This window comes from Equus quagga, chromosome 12, assembly GCF_021613505.1.
Source record: "Equus quagga isolate Etosha38 chromosome 12, UCLA_HA_Equagga_1.0, whole genome shotgun sequence".
NCBI lineage: Eukaryota > Metazoa > Chordata > Mammalia > Perissodactyla > Equidae > Equus > Equus quagga.
The window spans coordinates 14120175-14144401 of record NC_060278.1 but is presented as its reverse complement, the minus strand read 5'-3'; positions in this window follow the sequence as shown (position 1 = coordinate 14144401).

Here is a 24227-nt window from a genome sequence, read left to right as displayed (position 1 = left end):
TTGAATAATACAGGTCCATAGATTCAATGAGTGGTAGTGACAAATAATATTCAGTAGTAGGAAGTTTAAAATAATGGAAAAATATACCAACATTCTTTATAACTACCTCAGAACTAGATTTTAAAGCTAAAATCAAAGATCTCTGTGGCTAGAGAAATTGCTATCTCAATATAATGATACTGCTAATAGTATAATAGGTAGAGGAATGATAGGAGAAAAATTATAATTTGGACAGTAATAGAAAGAAAGGATTAAATATGGTAATAGGCATGATGGAGATAATCCCAAAAACAGTACTAACTAGTTACAAACACACACACAATGCCTCATGGCTCATATCCCCAGGAAACAATTATCTCTAATTAGATTTGGCAATGAACATACAAAGGAAATGCCCTTAATACAATATATCTTTAAAAGGGTCTCTTCCACTGTAAAAATTGAAATGGTGGTCATATTAGATAACAGGTGATTGGCAATGTCATGTTTTACACTTGAAGATATATATCTCCAAATGTTCATAGAACTCACTTTTGGTTCTTTTGGCCTTGGCTGATGGTTTAACTCAGGAGATTTCCTTTGTTATGCCAAGATTCCATTAGTGCAAATTGAAGAATACTTTTATTGCTATCGTTGTTGGGAGGAAGAGGATTTGCTTAATAATGATTTTACTAAAGTTAAAAACAGTTTTCAAAGCTCTACTATGAAATTCAATGAAACACTGGAAATATTTGTGGAAGAGTCTCCATTAAACAATCACCTTGAAAGAATTTTTAGATCTTTTCAACCAGGTGGTATTATCAGCTCTGGCCGCTCTCCTCTTCATGGCCACTGACCAGAGTACACACACATAACCTGATTTAGGTTCATTTAGGTTAACTGGGGGATGACTCCTGATTCCTCTGGGCTCCCTATTCCTTGGCCTTTTTTCCAGGATCACATCTTTTTTAAACAAAAACACCGTTAAAAATGACTTTGCAGTACAATTTCAATATTCATATCTTAATTCAAGGAAGGCATCCTCTTGTTGACTCCATTCTCTTTTCTATCTTATATCCTCTCTCTATTCCTCCATTGGCCTCTCCTGTGGCCCAAATATCTTTCTGCCTCTGCTTCTCTTACTTCAGTATCATAAAATATAAAGTTTAATGAAAGGCTTTCCCAATATTTTATCTACACTGAGGATAGATGAATCAAGACAGGCTCAGACACAGAGACATACAGGTGGCTCTTTAAGAACATAGCTTTGTTCCTGGTCTCTTTTAGTCTTTCAACTTTTAGCTGCAAATTAGTTTTAAGCAGTCAGAGATAAATGAATTTCACTTTGAAGCCACCTTCTAGTTTATTTATTTATTAATTTTAAAAGGATTTATTGAGTGCTATGTTCTGGGGACAATACCAGGAGCTGTAGGCATAGAGATTGGGACGACAAGGTCCTTGCTCAAGAGACTCACAGAATAATAGAGAAAACCAATATTTTCCCAATGGGCACCTGGTGACTAGTATTACAACAGAAAAGGGTAGAACTCTTAATTTATGCAATTGTTCATTCATACACGAGCTCTTCATTTTCATTCATTCATTCATATATGATGGACAGGAAAGAGAAAGTCTCCGCCCTTGGCAGCTGGGAGCTGAACAAAGATCACCCATATGTACCTGCATGCCTGTGAGCGTGCACACACACAGACACAAATACCACAGGCAGAGGTTGTGTACTGACTTAACAAGAGTTTTATTTTTCAGAGACATGTTTGATTTTACCATCACACGCACAGCCGATAAGATTTGTGAATGCTGCTTCATGCCATGCTGTGAATGTGCCCTGTGAATCAGGCTCAATATAAGCCCTGTATTTCCAATTTAGAACACTTTCTGGTGAATATTTTACTGACTACCGCTCTACCTGCATCTGCTTATGCAGGCAAGCGGGACGCTTTGAAAAAGATGTCCTGCAGTGTCAACTGTTCCTGGGAGGACCCCAAACCTCCGCATTTAGCTGTTTATTAGGCCTACGATGATGCTTCATATAGAGACATGGGTACCATATAGGCAAAGAGAAATCTGTGTGTAAGAGTTTTCAACAGAAATGCCTTGATGAGATAACATTATAACAGAAACTTGTCAATATTTTCTCACATTGATAAGCAGCTACTTTTGACTCCTGTCAAGTTTACAGATTCCTTTGCTGTTTGGAATGAATGAGTCATTGATGGAGAATGAAGAGTAAGCCTGAAAAGAGTTCAAGGTCTGCTTGAACAAGGTAAGGAGGAGCTTCCGAAACGCATTTTAGAACTATGAAAAGCTCAAGCCTCTTTAAAATGAGATGCAAATATCTTAGAAAAAGGTATGTTTGCTAATTTCGTCTTTCAATGGAGCAACAAAAGAAAGAAAAAAGTTTCGGACTCATCATGAGAGTAGGAGTGAAAGGAAGAAGAAACTTGAATCACAAGGACTAGAAGCTAAAAAGAGAGCACCCAATCAAAATTCCAGCAAGTTATTTTGTGGATAGCAACAAACTGATTCTATAGTTTATATGGAGGGCAAAAGACTCAGAATAGCCAACACAATACTTAAGAAGGACAAAATCAGAGGACTGACATTACCCAGTTGACTGACTTACTACATAGCTAGAATAATCAAGACAGTGTATATTGACTAAAGAAAAGACAATTAGATCAATGGAACAGATAGAGAGACCAGAAATAGACTCACACAAATGTAGTCAACTGAGTTTTGACACAGGAGCAAAGGCAATTCAATGGAGAAAGGATAGTCTTTCAACAAATGGTACCAGAACAACTGAACATCCACACTCAAAAAATGGATCTAGACAGAGACCTTATGCCCTTCACAAAAATTAACTCAAAATGGATCATAGACATTAATGTAAAATGCAAAACTATAAAACTCCTGCATGAAAACATACGAGAAAATCCAGGTGATCTTGGGTTTTGTGATGACTTTTTAGGTACAACACCAAAAGCAAGATTCGTGAAAGAAAGAAATTGATGTTGGACTTCAGTAGAACTAAATATCCCTGCCCTGTGAAAGACACTGTTAAGAGAATGAGAAGACAAGCCACAGAGCTGGAGAAAATATTTGCAAAGTATGTAAAGGGTTTATATCCAAAATATTCAAAGAACTCTTGAAAGTCAACAATAGGAAAACAAAACAACAGCAACAAAAATTTTAAATGGGCTAAAGATCTTAACAGACACCTTACCAAAGAAGATATACAAATGGCTAATAAGCAAATGAAACAATGCTCAACATAGTATGTCATTAGGGAATTATGAATTAAAACAACATTGGATAATACCACACATCTATTAGAATGGTCAAAACCCAAAACACTGACAACACCAAATACTGGTGAGAACATTGAGTAACAGAAGCTCTCATTCATTGCTGGTGGGGATGCAAAATGGTACAGCCACTTTGGAAAATAACCTGGCAGGAGGGAGGGGGTATGAGGGAGTTCTCTGCAATTTTTTTTTTTTCTTGCTGAGAAAGATTAGCCCTGAGCTAACTCTTTGCCAATCTTCCTCTGTTTTTTAATCTGTGGGCCACCAGAACGGTATGGCTGCTAACAGAGCAGTGTAGGTCCATGCCCGGGAACTGAACCCGGGCTGCAGAAGTGGAGAGCGCTGAACTTAACCAATAGGCCACCAGGGCTGGCCCTGTAATTTCTACTTGATTTTTCTGTACATCTAAGATTGTTCTAAAAAATAAAGTATATTAACTTTTTTCCAAAAAGGAGAGAAAGTAAAACTATTTCTGAAACAAAAATCACATAAAAATACAAAAAAGTGAAAAGAAAAATAGAAGCAAAAGCCTACCCTTTAGAAGACATTGCAGGACAAGAAACTAAAGGTGAAGTCAAATTGTCAATAGAACTTAAACATTTTTCAAAAGCACTATGATTTTTTAAAATGTAGAAACAGAAACAGCAAACCTAAGATCAAAAGTTCAGGGAGATCCAATCCCACATTGCTTTCATTGCCAACATCACATCAGGGCCTCAAAATTGCATGGGTATACTCTATATTCCAAAAATGCATTGGTCTATTCTGGCATATGCAGTATCATATTCAACACTAGTTGATAGTATAGTAATTAACAGTTCAGGAGATGGGCCAACCTAATTTAATTAAAGTTTCTCAGGGAATCATCATCATGAATTAATATTTAATGTTATAGACTACACAAGTAAAATAACAGAGCCACAATTCCATGTTGTCATGATTCCTGATGTCTTCGTGGAATTTGAAGAGGTGTCATTTTCCTGCTACATGGCATATTGGAAAACGAAAAGGGGAAATGCTGTAGAATTACTGATGGTGAACTAAAGACTCAAGAATAAACGGCTGTTTAAAGACATTGGCAAATGGCATAGTATTTAAGTAGCCAAATACAGTCCTTGTGATTGAGTGTAGCACCATAGGGGAAAATTGGGTTGGCCTTGAATGCCAAGAAGTACTGTAGTTACAGTTTTGTTTTTGGAAGTTTCCGTGGGCATTTGTTGCTATGATTTAGGGTGGTATTAGTTTCTGGCAATTCAAAACTCTCTTTTCAAAGGCCTGATTGTTACTTGAGTTTTATTTGTGATGAGTTCTTTTCTATCTCTTAAGATGGGTGTTTTTTCAAAGTTAAACTCTGGATGGTGCAAACTGACTCTCAAGTAAAATCGTAGGGTCAAATGTGCCCTTCCTCTTTGGGACCAGGAATACTTTGTCCTTCAAAAGACAGTAGTGGCAGCAAATTCAAATATGTTATGTCAACCATTTTACTTCCTGAGTTTCACATACCTGAGAAGCTTTCTTTCTACCATGACATAGACAAAAAAAATGTTCCTGAGTCTATAGGACAGAGACACTCCGTCATAGTTTCATTGAGCAAGCAATGCCATTTGATGCGGACATCTTCATCTGTTGATCATGTAGCAGGAGAGCTAGCTAGCCCTCTGGCCTCTTTTAAAGGGCAATAATCCCATCACGAGGGCTCCATCCTCACAACCTAATTACGTTGCAAAGGCCCTAACTCCAAATGCTATGACATTGAGATTAAATTTTAGTACATGAATTTTGGGGGGACACAGACATTCAGTCTTTAACACCATCTTTACCTCTTCTCTTCCTCTTCCAGTTTTTGAGAAAAAAATATATCTCTTTCTCAACTCGGTAAAAATCAGTGAAATACAACGAGATACTATATTTTACTTGCAGAATGGGAAAACTATATTCTGCCAATGCTCAGTGCTGGTGAGGATGTTGATGGGATTAAAATTTGGTATAAAACTGTGATAGATATGGCCAGCTGTTGATGAAACTCCTTCACTCTCTCCCAGAACACACGATATTAGCTGAGAAGTGCTTAACAAGCCAGTGACTGACTGTATTTCCAGCCTTTCTTGCTGCTGGACGTGGCCTTGAAAATAGTTCCTACCAGTTGAAGTCAAAGAGTACCACTTCCAAGACAAAACCTTTAAGAAGCAGATGTGCCTCCTGCAGACTCACCTTCCCCTTCTGCCAACTGGATGCAGTGGGTAGCAGAACCACAAGTTATCAAGAGTCTAGATTTCCGATTTATTGCATTGAGAATAGTGAACCTCAGACCAGGAACAATTGTAAAGGACCATCATTGTCTTTGGGTCTAAACAGCTTAACCTACCAAACTAACAGATAATTTGGAGAATAATTTGACCAGATCTAGAAAAACTGAAAGTAGACAGACTCTACCATCCAGCAATTTCACTTCTTGGTATGTTTCCTGGAGAAACATTGGCACCATGCACAAGAGGGTGTCCACTGCAGCATTGTTTGTAGCAGCAAAATATTAGAACCACCTAAATGTTGATCAATAATGGGATGAAGAAACAAAATGTAATATTTTCACATGATGGAATAGTAGACAACAGTTAAAAGAGGTGAACTACACGTATTCCACTTTGGAATAATTATGTACTATCCTGGATAGCGCTCTGAACCTTAAGCTTTTGTGGGAAAAAATTAGCAAGTTGCAAAAAGGGATAGTTAACTATGACACTATTTACTAAAAACACAAGCACACACAAAAGAATAGTTTTAGCTTATTAAATGTGAATGTAAAAATATAAAGATGAATATAAAAATATACAAAAAAACCTTTGTATTTATATAAATATATTTATATTATACATAAATTATATATTATCTATTCACTATATATAAGATATTTATGTTATACATAAATTATATACAATATATTCATTATTTACATATAATATATTTATGCATAGATATTATTTATATTTATTGATAAATATTTATATATTATATAATTTATGTTTACATTTATTATTATATTAATATAATAAAATAATATAAATCAACATTTATATGTAAATATATTTATATAAATATAAAGTATAACACTAAGCTCATGATCTCAAGGAATGGGAGGGAGAAAGTAGGACCAGGTTTGAAGTCAAGAAGGGCTTTATTCGGCTATAATATGTTACATCTTAAGAAAAATGATGCAATATATTACTTGTGTAATGATATATTTTTTTAGATTAGCACCTCAGCTAACATCTGTTGCCAATCTTCTTTTTCTTTTTCTTTCTCCTCAAGGCCCCCCAGTACATTGTTGTATGTTCTAGTTGTAGGTCCTTCTAGTTGTGCTATGTGGGATGCCGCCTCAGCACGGCTTGATGAGCAATGCTTGGTCTGCTCCTGGGATCCAAACTAGTGAAACCCTGGGCCACCCAACCGGAGCACGCAAACTTACCACTTAGTCACAGGGCTGGCCCTGTCTAATGATTCTGCACATAAATATGAGGAGCAAAGATGGGGGCAAATATGACCAAATAGTGACAAGATTAAATAACGGGTGGTGGAAATGATGGTTCAGTGTATGAAATTATATTCTCCTGATTCTCGTGGGGTGATGTACAGCATAGAGTGACATACAGCATGTGCACAATAAACTCTCCTAAGACTTAGCCAAATATCTGTCTTGTTTTCTGTTATCCGGGACTGAGGAGCCATGGCTATGAAAGAGAACGGGTACTGGTGTGTTAGCCCACAACCTGTTCTCAGTTTAACAGCCTTATAAGTTGCAAATGATAAAATTCACCAATTATAAGTGAACAGTTCAATGAGTTTTAGAAAATTTATAAGAGTTGTGCAGTCATCACCACAATCCAGTTTTATAGCACTTCCATCACCCTAAAATTACTTTAGTGCCTTTTTGTAGTCAATCTCTGATTTCAGCACTAGCCTCAGGGAAACCACTGATATGTTTCTGCCTCCATAGTTTTGGCTTTTCTAGAAATGTCATATAAATGGAATCACATAATATGCAGAGATACGATCTGTCTTCTGTCATTTAGCATAACGTTTTGAGATTTATCCATAGCTTTGTGTGTTTCAGTAGTTCACTCCTGTTTAATGAGAGTTCGTTTTATGGATGTCCCACATTGTTTATCCATTCATCTCTGAATGAACATTTATGTTTCCATTTTGAGATATTATGAATAATGTTGCATCTAAGTCTTTGTGGACACATATGTTTTCATTTCTGTTGGATAGTGTAGTGGATTGAATGATAGCCCCCCAAAAGATATCTCCACTCAGAACCCATGAATGTGGCCATACTAGGAAAAAGTGTCTTTGCAGATGTAGTTAAGGTAAAGATTTTGAGGTAAGATCATCCTGGATTATCAGGGTAGGCCCTAAATCTGATGACCACACCCTTATAAGAGACAGAGGAGGAGAAGGCACAGGCAAAAAGGAGGCCATGTGAAGGTAGAGGCAGAGATTGGAATTATGCTGCTACAAACCAAGAAATGCTTGGAGGCACCAGAAGCTGGAAGAGGCAAGGAAGAATTCTCCCCTACACCCCTCAGCCGGAGTATTGTCCTACCAACACATTGATTTTGGACTTTGGGATTCCAAAACTGTAGCAGAATACATTTCTGTTATTTTAAGCCACTAAGTTTATGATAATTTGTTATGGCGGCCCTAAAAAGATTAATACAGGTGGATGTATAAGAATATTACTGGATCATGTGGTAAGTGATAATTTAACTTTTAAATAAACTGCCAACTGCTTTCCTAAGTGAATGTACCACTTTATATTTCCCAACAGCCATGTGTGAGAGTTGCAAGTTCTCCACATCGTTGTCAACACTTGGTATTGTCAGTCTTTTTTATTTTAACCACTCTAAATGGTGTGTAATGGTGTCTCATCTCCCTAAGGACTAATGATGTCGAGCATCTTTCATGTGCTTATTTCCTATCTTTGCTCATTTTCTTATTGAGAAGTAGGTCTTTTTATTACTGAGTGAAAGAGGCTTTTACACATATGTGTTTACAGATATTTTTCTCCCAGTCTATGGACTCCTATTGAAAGGCAGATTTTTCTTTATAAAGTGCCATTTACCATTTTTTTCTCTGATATATCATATTTTTGGTGCCATATCTATGAAATTTTTGGCTAATTCAAGATGACAGATATCGTCTCTTATGTTTTCCTCTAGACGTGTTATAGCATTAACTCTTACATTTAGACCTGTGATCCATACTGAGTTAAGTTCTGTGAATGGTGTGACATAAAGGTGTAGGTTCATCTTTTTACATGAGGATAACCAGTTGTCCCAGCACCATTTGCTGAAAACACTATCCTTTCCCCATGGAGTTACTTTGACACCTTCATCAAAAGTCACTTGAGCATATATGTGTGGATTTATTCCTGGACTCTCTAGTTGGTTCCATTGATCTGTATTTCTAACCTTACAGCAATATCACATTGTCTTGATACTTCAGCTTTACGGTAAGCTTTTAAATTGGGTGGTGTAAGCCCTATGCTTTACTTTTTGTTTTACAAAATTATTTTGACTATTCTAGGTTCTTTGTATTTCCATAGAAATTTTAGGATCTCCTTTGATGTCACTGTGATTTGTCTATGTCCCACAGTCTGTGTGGGATCAGTCATACATCAATGCACACCAGTTCATATGTACCAGTCGCTGCTGAGATTCCAGAAAGTTACTGATATGGGACTAAAATTTTGATAAAAGTAAGGACTATCTTGAAAAAAACGCATTCATCACAGTCCAAGTGCTGAAGTCTAGGAATGCCCACAGCTAGCCATATCTTTCAACATTCTGCTTTAAATATAAGAGCTCCTTAATATAGCATATAGTCATTGATGTATGAAACATCTGGGCTCACATTTTACTCTGCCAGTTTCTATTGTAGACAATATCTTAATCTCACTGAACCTCAGGTCCACTACTTTTCAAAAGGCAAGAAAATTAGCTAACATATAGGAAATCATGGAGTATCTACTTTATTCAGAATTTCCTGGACATAGTTGTAAAAAAAGATATTCTCTACCTACGACTGCTATACAAAAAGTTTCCTCTGTGGTTTCTTGCATCTTCAGCCTGAACCCTACAATAAACACACATGGAATAGACCAGGGCGCAACCTGCAGGGAGAAGCCAAGCCCAGCCCAGTTCAGCTGAACCTCAATTGTTCCACAATGGATGAGGAATCAATACTTATGCTTATAGGCCATTGTATGATGGTCATTTACATCTCAGTAGCTAATGGAGACAAGCCTCATTCTCTTGCTCAAGAGGAATTGAGAATATGAGCACTCGAGAGTCATTTACCCAATTTATAACTCCACTTGGATGCATCCAACTTAATAGGTCAAAAATGGAACATTCTGTTTTCCCCCTAAACCTATTCCTCCCTCAGTTTCCTCATCACAATAAATGGCACCATGATCCAGCTAGAAACCCAGGAAGTCATCTTTGACAATTCTATGCCATTGCTCACGTATCCTATCCACCAGTGGTTTTTCCAAAGATTTTCTGGGATTCATTCAATCCTTGGCTCCCCACAATCTCTGCTCTGCAACCAGAGCCATCTCTTCTTCTCATAAAAACACACCACAAGGAGAATAAAAGGCAGATTACACACACACACACACACACACACACACACAGACTTGCTACCCACCAAAGATTGGTATAAGGCTAGAGCAGTGGTCCCCAATAGGAATATAATGCAAACCACATGTAAAAGATAAAAGAAATGACTAAAAATAACTTTAGCAATGTATTTTATTTATCCAAATGTATCAAAAATATTATCATTTCAATGAGTAATCAATATAAGATTAGTAATGGGATAGTTTACATTTTTTCATACTGTCCTCAAAATTTAGTTTTTATGTGACATTTACAAAACGTCTCAGTTCAACCAAGCCACGTTTCAAGTGCTCAATAGTGACATGACTACTATAGTGGACAGCACAGGTCTAGAATAAATGAATGTTTATAAATCAATAAGAAAAAGACAAACAGTCCAATGGGAAAAAGACGTGAACATAGAAGTGTGTACCTTCAGTCTTCTTTTCCTCTGTTTGTGCTCGTGGACATAGTACATTTAAGGAGTTTTTTCTAAGATCAGACTAAGACACTGTGGGGAAGTGGGGGTGGAGTTCCTTGTCCTCTAAAAAAAATTAAAATAGGGTGGTGGAAAATATAGGCTTTGGAGCCAGACAGATTTTAATTTGCATCACAAAACTTATTTTGCATAGAAAAGAGGAAGCAGTGAAATAAAAATGGCTACTAATCTTAATTTTCCATAGTCATGATTTTATTTGTTATTTAGAGATTAAACAGACTGGCCAACTGGCCACATTACCACTGAAGTTTCGTGTTTAATTTTATTATATTTTAATGGCTATCAATGTTCTTAAAATTCTAATAGTCCAAGGTAATTTTGACTCTGATGGCCCATTCATTCCTCTTAGGGTAAATTGTGATTCTATATGACAAGATCCTCATGATCAGCATGATATCCATCCAAAAAAATGATGAATGAAAGGAAGAGCAGTCATGGAAGTATACAAACTTACATATTTTCCTAAAGTCACAAAACAGAAACTAAACAACCAATTTTAACTTCTAGCTCATTGCAGACAGCATCCTCAACAAAGCAAATTTTCTTATCTCTTAAAAACATTCACCTTGTTAAGTCCATTATTTTATATATACCTGAGAGTTCTGTCCTTTTGAAAGAACAATTATCGGAGCAACTTTACTGGGCCGCTCTTGAGAGTTCTGAAAAGGTTATCCATTTCATAAATGCAACTAGCAGACTTCCTGGAGCTCTTTGTTCATAGAGTTCCTGATAAGTCTCCTCAGGGAAATAAGAGAATAAGGGAAATAATTATTGAGGCCCAAGAAGAAAACTTTTGAAAGTATGGGGTGGGAAAGTCACTCATTCTGAGGAAGCAGGGAGTTAAACATTTGAGCCCTCCTAGACTGCGGATTCATTATTAGCAGGGACAAGTGCTTTGAGCGATCATGCTGGGTCCTACGTCCTTGATCATAGGATCCGGTGTGAATTTTCTCAACCTGAAGAGGAAAATAAAGAAAAGTCATCAGCTGAAGGGAGGATAAAACAACAAAAACTACAGCAATATTAAAAAAAACAACATCAACTAGCAGAGTAAGATCACCTTGTTGGGAAATGCAATAAACAGTTTATAACACTGGGAGTGAGGAACAAACTCCATCAACATGAACAGTCAAAGAAGGAGAAATGACACCAGGGACAAATAATGGTGACCACCAGCAAGCCTGTAAGTGATGGTAATATGAGAGGAACCACTCGGTTCAAGCCATCCACAGCCCCCAGTGTGAGCATCAGAATGGATGTTGCAATAAAAACCAAGAGGGGGCTATACCAGCCATGCCAAAAGTATGATGAAGTGCGGCACCAGAAATAGGAAAACTTCGGTGAAGGACACAGATGTTCTTGCAAAGGGAAGGGAAGTTGAGTGATTTGGGAGCCCAGAGATCCACAGAGAGACAACTATTTTCCTTTCACTGGAGTTTCCATTCCCATTCCTGTGGCACCCTGGAGAATGTAGGCTACAAGTATTCTGCTCTCGCTTGTTCTGAGCATTGCAAAAGTTTTCAAAGTTCTGAAAGCTTACTTTCCCATCAGCACTTTTTAAAAGCTACTTAACAATTTTATAGACTACTTATTTCATGTGGTATGTGATTTATAATGTGAAAAATCCCAACCAGTCTAGTTTATGACCAGGAAGATGGTCCTACTGATCTTTGGAATTGCTGTGCCTGTTCCTGAGCTGTAATAGATGGCCCAGGTATTTCTGGGATGTTGCATCAGAATCCAAAATGTGAGCTGAAAGGAAAAACAAGCACATTATTTTAAATGGAGTCTTTGAAAACAGTATGTCCCCCATTTTCATTTCTTATTTCTCAATCTTCCTCTAGACAATTAAGAAGTAAGACACGACTTCAGAAAATATACATTTAAACTACATTGTAGGGGGCATGTAATTTGAATCTAAAGTACCCTAAATTACCTGTCCATTAGCAAAAATCAGATCTGGCACTCCCAAAACTATTTTGTCTAATTGAAAGTGCTCAAAGAGCAACCCTTCATAAATATTCAAATTCAGTGACTTGAACTAATAGCTCTATTTGACTATCCTGTCACAGAATGAAATTGATAGTAATAAAGCTAATAAGTAAAGGTAATGAACTACCTCCACCTGGATTAATATAGATTAATGGATTAATCCACCTCAATTAATATGGAAAGCCAGTCTTACACATTTAAGCAAAACAAGCTACTTCTTTTCTTCTTAGCAGCAAAGATATTTTAAATTAAAAACACATATCAGTGTGTCCTCCGCCCCCGATTTTGTATTTTGAAAATTTTTAACCCCACAGAAAAGTTGCAAGAATAACACAATGACATGTCATTTACCCAGATTCATTAATTAACATTTTGCCACGTTGAATTTACTTCTCTCTCGTTTTTATTTTCGTGCCTATTTAAAAGTCAGTGGATATCTTGACATTCCACCTCTAAATACTTCAGCCTTTATCACCTAAGAACAAAGACGTTTTCCTACATACCATAATTCAATAATCCCACTCCAGAAATTTAACATTGATACAATTCTATCTTCTAATATTCAGTCCATATACAAAATTCCCAAGTTTTCCCAGTGATGTCCTTTATAACATTTTTTAATCAAGGATTTGATAAAGGATTATACATTGAATTTAGCTGTTGTATCCTTATCTACTTTAATCTAGAATAGTTCACTTGTTTTAAATTTTTATTTTTTTTCTAAACAATTCTGAGAGGAATTTGCAGAGATCACCCACAAATACCTCAGTATGTATCTCTAAAGACTAAAAGCATTCCTTTTCATAAACAGTATGATTTTCAAAATCAGTATTTGTTTTACTATTATAAAATTGATTACTTCTTTTAATAGAAAATTGGGAAAAGACAGAATAGTAGAAGATAGGGAAAAATCATTACCTTCCCTTAGTGAAAAATTGTGACTATTTTCTTACATTTCCTTTTAGTCTTTTCTTTGTATGTTGCTCTCTTGCCTACTTGTTGATTTCACATCATAATACGGGAGAAATATGACAATTGAAAACTTTAAATGATATAGTTTAACTTCATCTTAACAGCACCCATAAAGCCAGAATAACACAAACCCAAACAAAGCTGGAGCCATGAGATCAAAAGATTCAGACTAATGATTCCAGAAACTAATGTCAAGATCCCTGTGACCCCAAAGTGTTATGTGGCATTGTGGCAGTAAATTGGCACACAAAATCTTTCCATTATATTATTCTTCAGAGTTTCAAGGCAATTCATAACCAATAAAATTGTAGCTTCAGCCAGACTAATCTGAATTCCAGAATTTTCTACTGTGATGTCTAATTGAGAAAATTGCAATGGATGAGAAAGCATAGGATGGGTTGAGAAGAGAATTCCCTCAACTGCATGATTGCAGATGACCCTAATTCCTCTTTGGAACTGCCTGGAGGGCATTACCAAGATAAAAGTGTAGTTTCAAAATGAACTAGAGGGCAACAAAGAGTATCGAAAATAATCAAAATTGAGTTGGTAAGTCTTGGAACAAATTCAAAACCTTCAGCATTCCACCAGATTTTTTCCCCCTTTATCTTTGTGAATGTGCTTTATATTTCCCAAAGGGGAAGTGTCCTCAGACACAACCATTCAGAGCACATTACAAAGAAAATAGGGATTTACTGTTACATGTATATTGCCCTGAAGAGGCACTGCAGAGACTGCTAGTAAACCTGATTAAATAAAGGGGTGTCTTTAGTATGTCTTTAGTATTTAGTATTTTAGTATTTCTTTAGTATTTTTTAGTATTTCTTTCAGCCAAAACTCTATGAGAAGCCAAACGCAGACGATTGAGATTAGACTGCTGCTCAAAGCATATACATTTATTACCAACTGGTAAGAGTTATATACATGTTTGATGAAAGTACCACAATTCTTAAATGACTGGACTTTTTTAAAAGAAAAAAGCAAGCAAGATAAAAGAATCCTTATGACCCCTTACAACCACGAAGGCATAAATGTAAAATGAACCCAATTTATTAACTTAGAGTCATGTACCATTCCAAACTAAGATACTGAGCTGTACTTTGAAATTTTCTAGAATAATTTTACATGACAACTCTTCCTATGACTGTGGAAGGAACAATTCATTATTTTATGAACCTATAATAAAATGGATTAAAGTAATAAATTATAAATAGGAGCTGTTTGTTTGTTGAGCGTGTTCTATTTTTCTCTTTTTTTGTGGTTATTACAGCTCAAAACAGAGCTTATGCTTTTATGATACCATTAAATGTAACTGATGTTCTGGATTCTGCCTATTATGTTTTATTTGTTTGAAAAGAAGGAAATAGTCATTTGTGAATATTAGCAAGTTTAAAAAGTTCTAACAGCCCATATGAAAATTAGATACCATGTATTTTGTATTGTTCTACTCAGAAGAATCCATTTGTAGCATAATAGTTTAATTGGTACATTTTAATGCAGATGTAGCTATTATTTGTTACTATAATCTAGCATAAAAGCCAGAGAACATTTCAAGAAGTAACTTTAAAACCCTAAGTGCATAAAACTCTTCCATATGAATGTAATACAATCAGAAATGAAATTTTCATCAAGATAAGTAATATATGTTACTTACATAGTACAAATTCTGGAAGTCTTATCTGATTGCCCATGTCAGGAAATAATAAAGCAAGAAATATATTCTTAGCATGAATTGTTAACACACACACACTACTGCTAAGAAACTATTGGTCAGCTGTGTTAATAAAGATAGAAAATAAATGTGTCCTTCTAATAAGACACTTCATTCAGTTTACGTAAAGGGTTTTCTAAGGCTATTTTCAAATTATTTCCAATAAAAAATAAAATGTCCTCTTTACATTGGACTCTCCACTTTTAGTCATGATCAGGCAACTAGATCTTTCAAAATGATACTTACGGGGATTTCTGTCTTCTGAAAGAAGTTAGTAATAAAAGAGAGAATATGCAACAGTTAGTACCTCAAGATGTTAACTGTCAAAAGGCATGAATTTTGAACCCCTTAGGTTCTGAGCTGCAAACGGTAGCAGAAGGAGTTGATGCTAAAGGATTTGGAAAGTAGGCTTCATGCTGTGGAGCACTGAGGACATGAGGACAGTTGGGAGTAGGAACACATTGGAAGGTACCTTGCACTTAACCAATAATCATGGCTGAGATAAAAGGTTACGGCCGGTAGTGATGGTGGTGGGATGTTAGTTAGGGCAATGCCAGGAGGGAAATGCTGTTAGTAGTCTACATCTGTTTTTCTACTAATGGAGAAGGATTTGCTGTTCAAAACCAGCAACTACTTTAAAAGGATGAAACCAGCAGCTTCCACCCATCCCCTCAGTCTTTCTCAACAACAGAGATCACCATTTTGAGTATAAATGTGTTTTGGCCTCAACTGTTTCTCAGCAGACCTACTTGTCTGATTCTCCTAAACACCTGTAGGCATCATAACAGCCCTGGATTTAAAGTCAAAAACCATGGGTTCAAGCCCAGACGATACCACTTTTCGTCAGCTTGAGGTTTTTCTAGCAAGGCTGTTGCCTGAGTCTGTTTTAATGGTCAAACACTCCACACACTTAATGTACTGAGGCTACCAACTCAAGAAGTCACAGACTCTGAGAATGGAGCAAGGATTCCTCAACTTGATAGTTACTTGCTCTGAATGCTTGTGTCCACCCAGAGGTCATATGTTGAGGCCCTAATCTCCAGTGGCATTTGGAGGTAGGGCCTTTGAGAGATAAATTAGAGCATGAAGGTGGAGCCCTCATGAATGGGATTAGTGCCCTTCTAAGCAGAAATAGAGAGAGATGATCTTTCCCTCTGCCACGTGAAGACACAGCGAGAGGTCTACCATCTATAAACCAGGAAGAGGCCCCTCACCAAGAGCTCGACCATGTTCGTATCCTCATCTTGGACTTCCAGCCTCCACAGGAGAGAAATACATGTGAGAAATAAAAGTTTGTTGTTTAAGCCATCTAGTCTATAGTATCTTGTTACAGCAGCCCAAATTGACTTATACATTATTCAATTCTCAAATCCTTGTGATTTGGGCACTAAATTGGAATTTATGTGACAAATGTTCTATTTGTATCCTCTTGCTTCTATTTTCCTTCACTGTTGACACTTCTACCCCTTCCTGCTTTATCTCTACCCTGCTCAACCCTTAATCCTCTGTATGCCCACACCCTCAAAAATTATACCAGGTCCTTTGGTAAATGCTCAATTTCTTTTAGGAAAATTCAACCTAAGTTCCCGCATCATAATACTGTTTGGAAATTTGAAACACTTGGGTTTTAACTTTTTTCCCCTTTATGTCTGGAATTCAGCTATCATTTTTTTTCTCACTTAGTCATCTCATCTTTACCCGCATGCTGGAAACCAACATTTCCACCCCATTAGCAGTCTGCATCACGAGCATTGATACTTCCAAACACACAGTAATTTTCCCTTCTAGCCCCCACTGTCTTTTGGGCAACCAACATGCTTGATACCTAGAAAGGAGAATTATAGACTTGTAAGTATGAAGAATTCAGATTCCCTTAAATTTGACTAAATCTTTATTGCATTATTCAAGCATTTCCAAGGAGAACTGGAGCTTGATGTGAAAATTTTAGATATGTTTAAATCATTTCCCTTCTTTCAATAAGGACTAATTCAGTTATTCATTTGCAGAATTTTTTTTTTTTCCATTTCTAAGTGTACTACAGTGGAATTCCAAATGAAGAATTCAGCCAGAGTCTATAAAAAGATTGAAATGAAAAAAACAAATTGAGAAAAAGAAAATGTAATTCAGCCTCAAGTGTGTACCATACCCCACCCCACAAGAATACGTTGACTATGGCCCTACAATAAAAGGACATTAAAAGTGGCCTGTAGCAAAGCCACTGTTCCAACTAGAATCTCCATGCTGCTTACTTTGTTTCTTCCTTTGCTAGGCAAGCATATTTTGATCTTCCTCTTTTTCCTAGGCACCATGCTAAGCACTTTCATAGACATTACCTTATCTAATATTTGCAATGATTTGGTGTGGCAAAAATTATTTATTTCATTTTTACAGATGAGCCTACCTAAAGTTCCAAACCTATTAAGCTGCGTAACTGGACTTGAACCCAGGTTGTGTGATTTCTGATTCAGTCAGCATTCTCCCATCGTGTGCACACCCCATGCATTCATTCCTTTGTGGTGTTGCTATTTGTATATGGCCTCCTCATAGCAGAGCCATCCTTGTGTTGAGCACATAGGAGATGCTCATTAAATGTTTTCTTAATAAAGAATATATACTGAGCTGCATGTGTTAGGCACAGGTCTAGGTACTTGACATATAGCAATGAATGAAGCGAAATCCTAATCTCATGGAATTTACATTATAGTGAGAGGAGATGTGAAGCTTATGAACAAATAATGATATATTAGAGGGAGATAGAAGCCTGGAAGAAAAATGAAGCTGGGTAAAGGGAGAGAGAGATAGAGAAGTGCTAATGTAAATAAGGGGGTCAGAGAAAGCTTCTTTAAAATGGTGGCATTAAGCAGAGGTCTAAGTGAAGTGGAGGAATGAGCCATTCAGATATCTGGGGGAAGACCATTCCAGGCAGAGGAAATAGTAAGTGCAAAGGGCCGGGGGCAGGACCATGCTTGATATGTTTTAGGGAAAGTGAGAATGTCTGTGTGGCTGGAACACCACGAGGGAGCTAAGAGTGATTAGAGACGATGTCGGGGAGGAGGCTGGTTGGCAGCTCAGAGGGACATGGCAGGCAAGGTGAGAATTTTGGATTTTTATTCTGAGTTAGTTGAGAAGCTATTAGAAGGAGTGACATTATCTCACTTCAAAAGGATGCCTCTGGTTGCCATGGAGAACTGTGAAGGGCAGGAGTGGGGAAGCTGGGAGTCTTTGGGAAAAGTCCAGAGGAGCGGCAACTTTGACCAGGAGTAGGACTGGCAATGGAGGCGACGAGAAGTTGTCTGATGTTTTGGACCTGAGGACTATTCCTATTTGAACAAGTAAAAGGGTTTAATGGGTCATTTTGGCTACTTAGTTCAGAAAACATATTATTCTTTAGTAGATGAGCAAAGGGTTGTTCATTTTTTGGGTGGTCTTAGGGGATAATTGGGCTATAAAAAGCAGTTTCCTGGTACCCATGGCATCAGTACAGCCTAGGTACGGCTCCATATTAAAAAGATATAAGATTGGGCTTAAGGCTTAAGGGGGTTGATGAGCCAAGCTTATTGAACACCTTCTTGATCTATCACACAATTTAATTAAGAAATGGCTTCTTTCTTGCTGAAGTTGTGGCTTTTCCATAATATCATCTTAAAGCTGGGGCGTGGGGAATCACCAAATCCTTTGACTTCAAAATGGCAGAGACAAAAATGGAGGAGCTTCATTATTGAGAAAACTCTCTCTGACTATCGGAAGTGATTTTAGTTTCAATACACAGAATCAGTGCCTTCCTTCCCATGTAAATTATTTAAATAGACATAAATGTACTTTATGAGAGTCTCATTTTCCAGACACCGTCACTGTGAGTCTGTTTCTGCTCTCGTGAAGCCCAGAGTGCAAGCATCTTTGATAGTGGGCTCAGATAGGTTTCCTTTGAAAAGAGAAGGGGTTTTCCCTAGGTTTCCATTTCAAGAAAATTTAACTGAATCGGATTTTCAGGTACCACTAATTGGTGGAACAGAGGGAACAGAAACCTGATGATTTGACTCACGGCCCTTTTGTAAAAGAAAAAGACTTCAGTGGGGAAAGCCTTCAGGCCTAAAACGTCAGCTTTCTTGCTGCTTCCACAGCAATACCTGCAGTCAAAAAAAGGAAACAACTCGGTTGATCATTTCCCTGGAGACTGCATATTTTTCACTGTGGTTTCTATATTTCAGAAGAAGTCCCACCGTTACCTTATTTATAGCGAAAGTGGATTTAAGAGACAGAAACACTGAACAATCTAGAAAAAACTTTTCAATATGTATCGCTTTTTCCCAATCTAAATTTTGGCTTCTAGGATTTCTAATGATGACATACAGAAATCTTTTTTTGACACTTTTATGTGCCTCTTAGGCTCACTGGATAAATAAAAGGCTGTTAACGTGGGCAATGATGTTTGGGTCAACAAAGAGTTTTTCTATATTGAAAAAAATATAGGTGTTGTTCATTTTATTTTGAAAAATATTTGTGCATTAAGATGCACATGCGTATTTAGAAAAGTTTTTATACTTTACTTAGAATTTCTTGTCTGGAGGCATATTGAACACTGGCCTGGAAGCCCACAGATGAAGAGAGGAGATGATAGAAGAGCTGATTCTTAGGGCATCTATTCTCAGCGGCGGTGATACTGCCCCCAAGGGGTTGAACATTGATTCTTGGGGGGGACAAGAAACTTTTAGATATTACAATGGTCTGTGATCTTCTGTGTAGGCAGAATAATGATCCCCCTCAGCCTTGTCCCATCAAAGAAGTCCATGCCCTAATCTCTGGAACCTGTGAACACATTATGTTACATGGCAAAGGTGAATTAAAGTTGTAGATGGAATTAAGGTTGCTAATTAGCTGACCTCTAAATGGGGAGATTATCCTGGATTATCTGGGTGGGCCCAACGCAGTCACAAGGATCCTTAAAAAGTGGAAGAGGAAGATGTGATTATGGAAGAAAGGCACAGAGAGATGCAACACTTGCTTGGCAGATGGAAGAAGGAGACCATGAGCGAGGAAATGAGGTAGCATCTAACAGCTGGAACAGATTCTACCCTAGATTTCAATAGGGGATGTAGCCCTGACAACCACATCCTTTGAACACAGTGAGACCCGAGTCAGACTTCTATTTCCACAGAACTCTATGAGAACAGATCTGTGTGTTTAAGCTGCTAAATTTGTGGTCATTTGTTACATCAGCAATGGAAAACTAATACACCCTCCCCAGAGCCGTAGTATATAAGTAGATACGTAGTGTATCTGTAGGATTAAAAGTCATTGGTGGAAAATTATGGGAAAGATATCTTAAAATGCTCGTTAAGGGGCAATAATTAAAACAAAAATTGAGGGGCATTGCCCTGGAAGGTGGCCAACCAGTTTGCTGTTCATGTTTCATAAATGGGGAGCATAACCAACGTTAGAATAAGTAAATTTTATTGCCCCAGGATCTGTTGCTTTCTCTGGAGAAGATCAGAAAATTAGCACAGAGCTATTCTTAAATATGAAGAACTAAGAAAACGTTCCACAGGGAAAATATTTGGGGAAACAAAATAGCATATATGAACAAGAAAGATTAAAAGCACTGATGATGGAATGCTGCTTACATAATTAGACGAACATATTTGCATGGAAGAAAAAAATTGAGAATTTATAAGGCAAAATGTGAATGGTGGATTCTCTGAGTGGTCATTCTCTTTCTGTTTTGTTGTTGATTTGTTATAACTTCTTACAAGAATCATATATTACAGAAGGATTTTACTATGTGACAATTATTGGTGCCTGAATGGGAACCAAAACTTCATAGTAAATAGTTTATTTTAAAATCCACTTCAGGTTGAATCTTTATCATAAAAAGTAGGACATGAACTATAAAATGTTTCTTTCACTTTATATATTATTACTAAATTTAGATTTCAAATGCAACTATGTTGTTAGAACTATATTCTTAGTACAGATTCTAGAAAATGAAAGTAGTAGTAATTTCGGTTTTTCTTTATTTCTCAGAAAAATTTTTATGATTACTTGAAAGATCCTTCACTTCATATTTATCTTCTGTAGCATAATTATAGACAGGGTTGTGTTTGCAAAAACATTTGAAAGCTTCACCAATTTTCCCAGGAGTTTTGCTTAATCTTTATGTAATCAAATTATTCCCTTTTGAAATAACTATTCTGTAGTCAGCTTTGTGTATTTTTTTCTTCTTTAATTTAATTGGCGAGTTGTGCCAGATTCTCATTCGTCAATGATTTGGCATGTAGTTGAAACGGCTCACCAACCTTCCTTTTCATCAAATTCATAAAGCCTATATTTTTTAACAAGATTTTCAGCTTCATTTTGCAATCTATATGCACCGAATAATTGGATGTTTAAGAGTTAGGCACGAAGGAAAATTGGAATGAGTGCTAGTTTTATAATTGTTTAGCTCATTAGTTAATAATATGTTGATGTCTTTTGTTTCTCTACATAACTGCAAGTTGGCAAGAACTTAGATAATGAACACTTGATAATAAGACCACTCTGGATATGCAGAATTTTGTAGTATTTTATCACAACACACACAAAAACACACACTCTCTCTCACCTACGCTGTATTTTTTATTTTCAAATATATGGGCTTAGAATTTTTGAGAAGTCTGCTGCCAGAACTTTCAGGAAAGAATTCAGTGTAGTTTTGTTAGCACAAAACACATAGCTCATAGGCTTTTCATGAGAATGTTCCTATTAAGTAGACGATGCTGGTTGATTTAGCAACAAAAAAAAGGGCAAATGTATGGTGGTTTCAGCATGGTGTGCATATATACATCCTGATGGATAAGAAACTCAATCTATGTTGATGGCACCAACAAACAATGCGTTTATCCAAACCAGCAGAGACGCATTTGGCCTGGGTTCTGGGGACACACAGAACTTACAGCCCAGTGGGTTAATGAAATAGTCTATCTCTATTACTAAAGGTTTCTTAAGATTCTTGCAAGTTGATTCTCTTTTTTGAAAACCTCAGAAAATGTGTCTTCTCTGAAGAACTGAGGATTTTAAAAGCAACGCAGCCCACCCCCACTCCAACATCCATCCCCCCTTCCTCCTGGACAAGTGTCCCTGGCCATGGACAAGCATCTTGCTGCTGAGTCTTCCTTCCTTTCTCAGGCAGTCAGACCTCCCTCAATTTTGACATTCCCAAGAGCCACTTTTCCAGCCTCTGTGTCAACTGTCTCAGATCAAAGAATGTTGGAATTGAAAGTCACCTGTTGATCATGAGGCCACATATCATCTTATGGAAAAAGAAACAAAGTCCTAGAGCACTTCAGAGCTGCAGCCTTTGGCACTACTGGTGGTACCATTGACGGCAGACCACATCAGACATAAATTCTTCAGAGAAAGGAAAGGATGCTGTGAGGATGTGCCGTTCACTTCTATGCCTCCCTCTCCCATTCACTATTTCCTTTAGGACAAACATTTCAAGAGTCAAATTCTTCCAGAAAGTTCTCTGATTTACCCCATTATGCTTTTCATTATCACTTTACTCTGTTCTCTCTGCTTTTGGAGAAAGATTTTTAGATAGATAGATAGATAGATAGATACAGTAATCTAGATTTGGTCTCCTCTACCAGATTTTAATCTTCCAAAGCTCAAACAGCACATTTTCTTATTTCTTTTATCTTCTCCTTCCCCAGTTTTTACACTATTTCACCCAGTCTGCCTCTCCCCTCCCCCAACTCTTCAAATCACCGTGATCGACTCTGGCCCTGGATGAGCATCTGGCATGTTATCAAGCCACATCCTTGCTGACAGTGCACTGGGCCTTTCAAAGCCCAGGCCTCCCTGGATTCTGGTCTCTTCTAACTCGAAATCTCGGCTTAGGTTGAGGCATCCTCACTCCCTATTCTTGGATTTCCTGACATCCTGGTCTTTCCTGGCTGCACCTCTGATGTCCGACCCCATCAGATTAGCACACTGGTCTGCCTGCTGTGGTCCTCCCCTGCCCTGGACCGCTGGCACCCAGTCTGGGGGTGAAGGCACATCAGGACCTGAAATCATGTTTCTTTATCATCTTTTAAGATCTTGGATGTCTATTCTGCTTTCTTTCACAGGGGATCTATTCTGGGTTTATGTTTTCTGGAACCTGAAAGCCTCTATTCTCTAAAACAAACTAAAAAACAATTCTCTGTGGTCAAAGATGCTTTTAAAACCTATCTACTATCTTTTTATCTGAAATCTATCACCTACACACACACACACACACACACACACACACTCCACTTCCACTTTCACCAACCAAACCACCATTACTGCCAAATAGTTCCTAAAACCACATTCTAGAAATCTCTGCCAGTTCCCTTGAGCCACATAAATGACTTTCATTTTCTTTCCCTGAGTCTGGGGCTCCCTCCACAAGAGGCAGGAATAAAAGGGAGCAGAGAATTGTGAAGTTGTTATTGTATGCTTCTCATGGTCTGGGCCAAGTGCACTGCACGTGTTATCCCAGTACACACAGTACTCTGAGGAGATGTTGTGATGTCTATTTGATAAGAGAATTCTGAGGCTCCGGAAGCTGGAGTGACCTGACCAAGGCCACATAGCCAATGAGCCGCACATCTAAGATTCGAGCATATCTGAACCCACGGAGTTGAGCTCAGGGTTAATCCCCAAAGGAGTGAGATCCATTTGTTGTGTGAGCTCACATTTCCTCAGAGAATGGCATAGGAGGAAAACCCCTTATTCAAGATGAGGCCACTTTTGACAAAATAAACTTGGGGAGTGACTGATTAAAATACTCTCTAATGTAAACACAGGCTTGGTTGTCATTAGGCTGATCATTCATAGAGAAAATGATCATGTGATGTTCTTCTCCTCTCTGTGGTCTGTTAAAGAAGCTCTTATCTTCCTGTGTCCATGTTTAATCTCACAGAGTCAGTCACTCCTTTGTGGGAGGTTAAGTTGATGTTAGGAAAGCTGAGTGCACCCACAATATTTCCAGTAGTAGTACCAGTGAAAAGACAGCACTGCCTGCCAAGATGATTAAAACAAGTGCTATGTCTGCCTTGGTCCCAATAGCAAGGCTGGTACAGAGAATC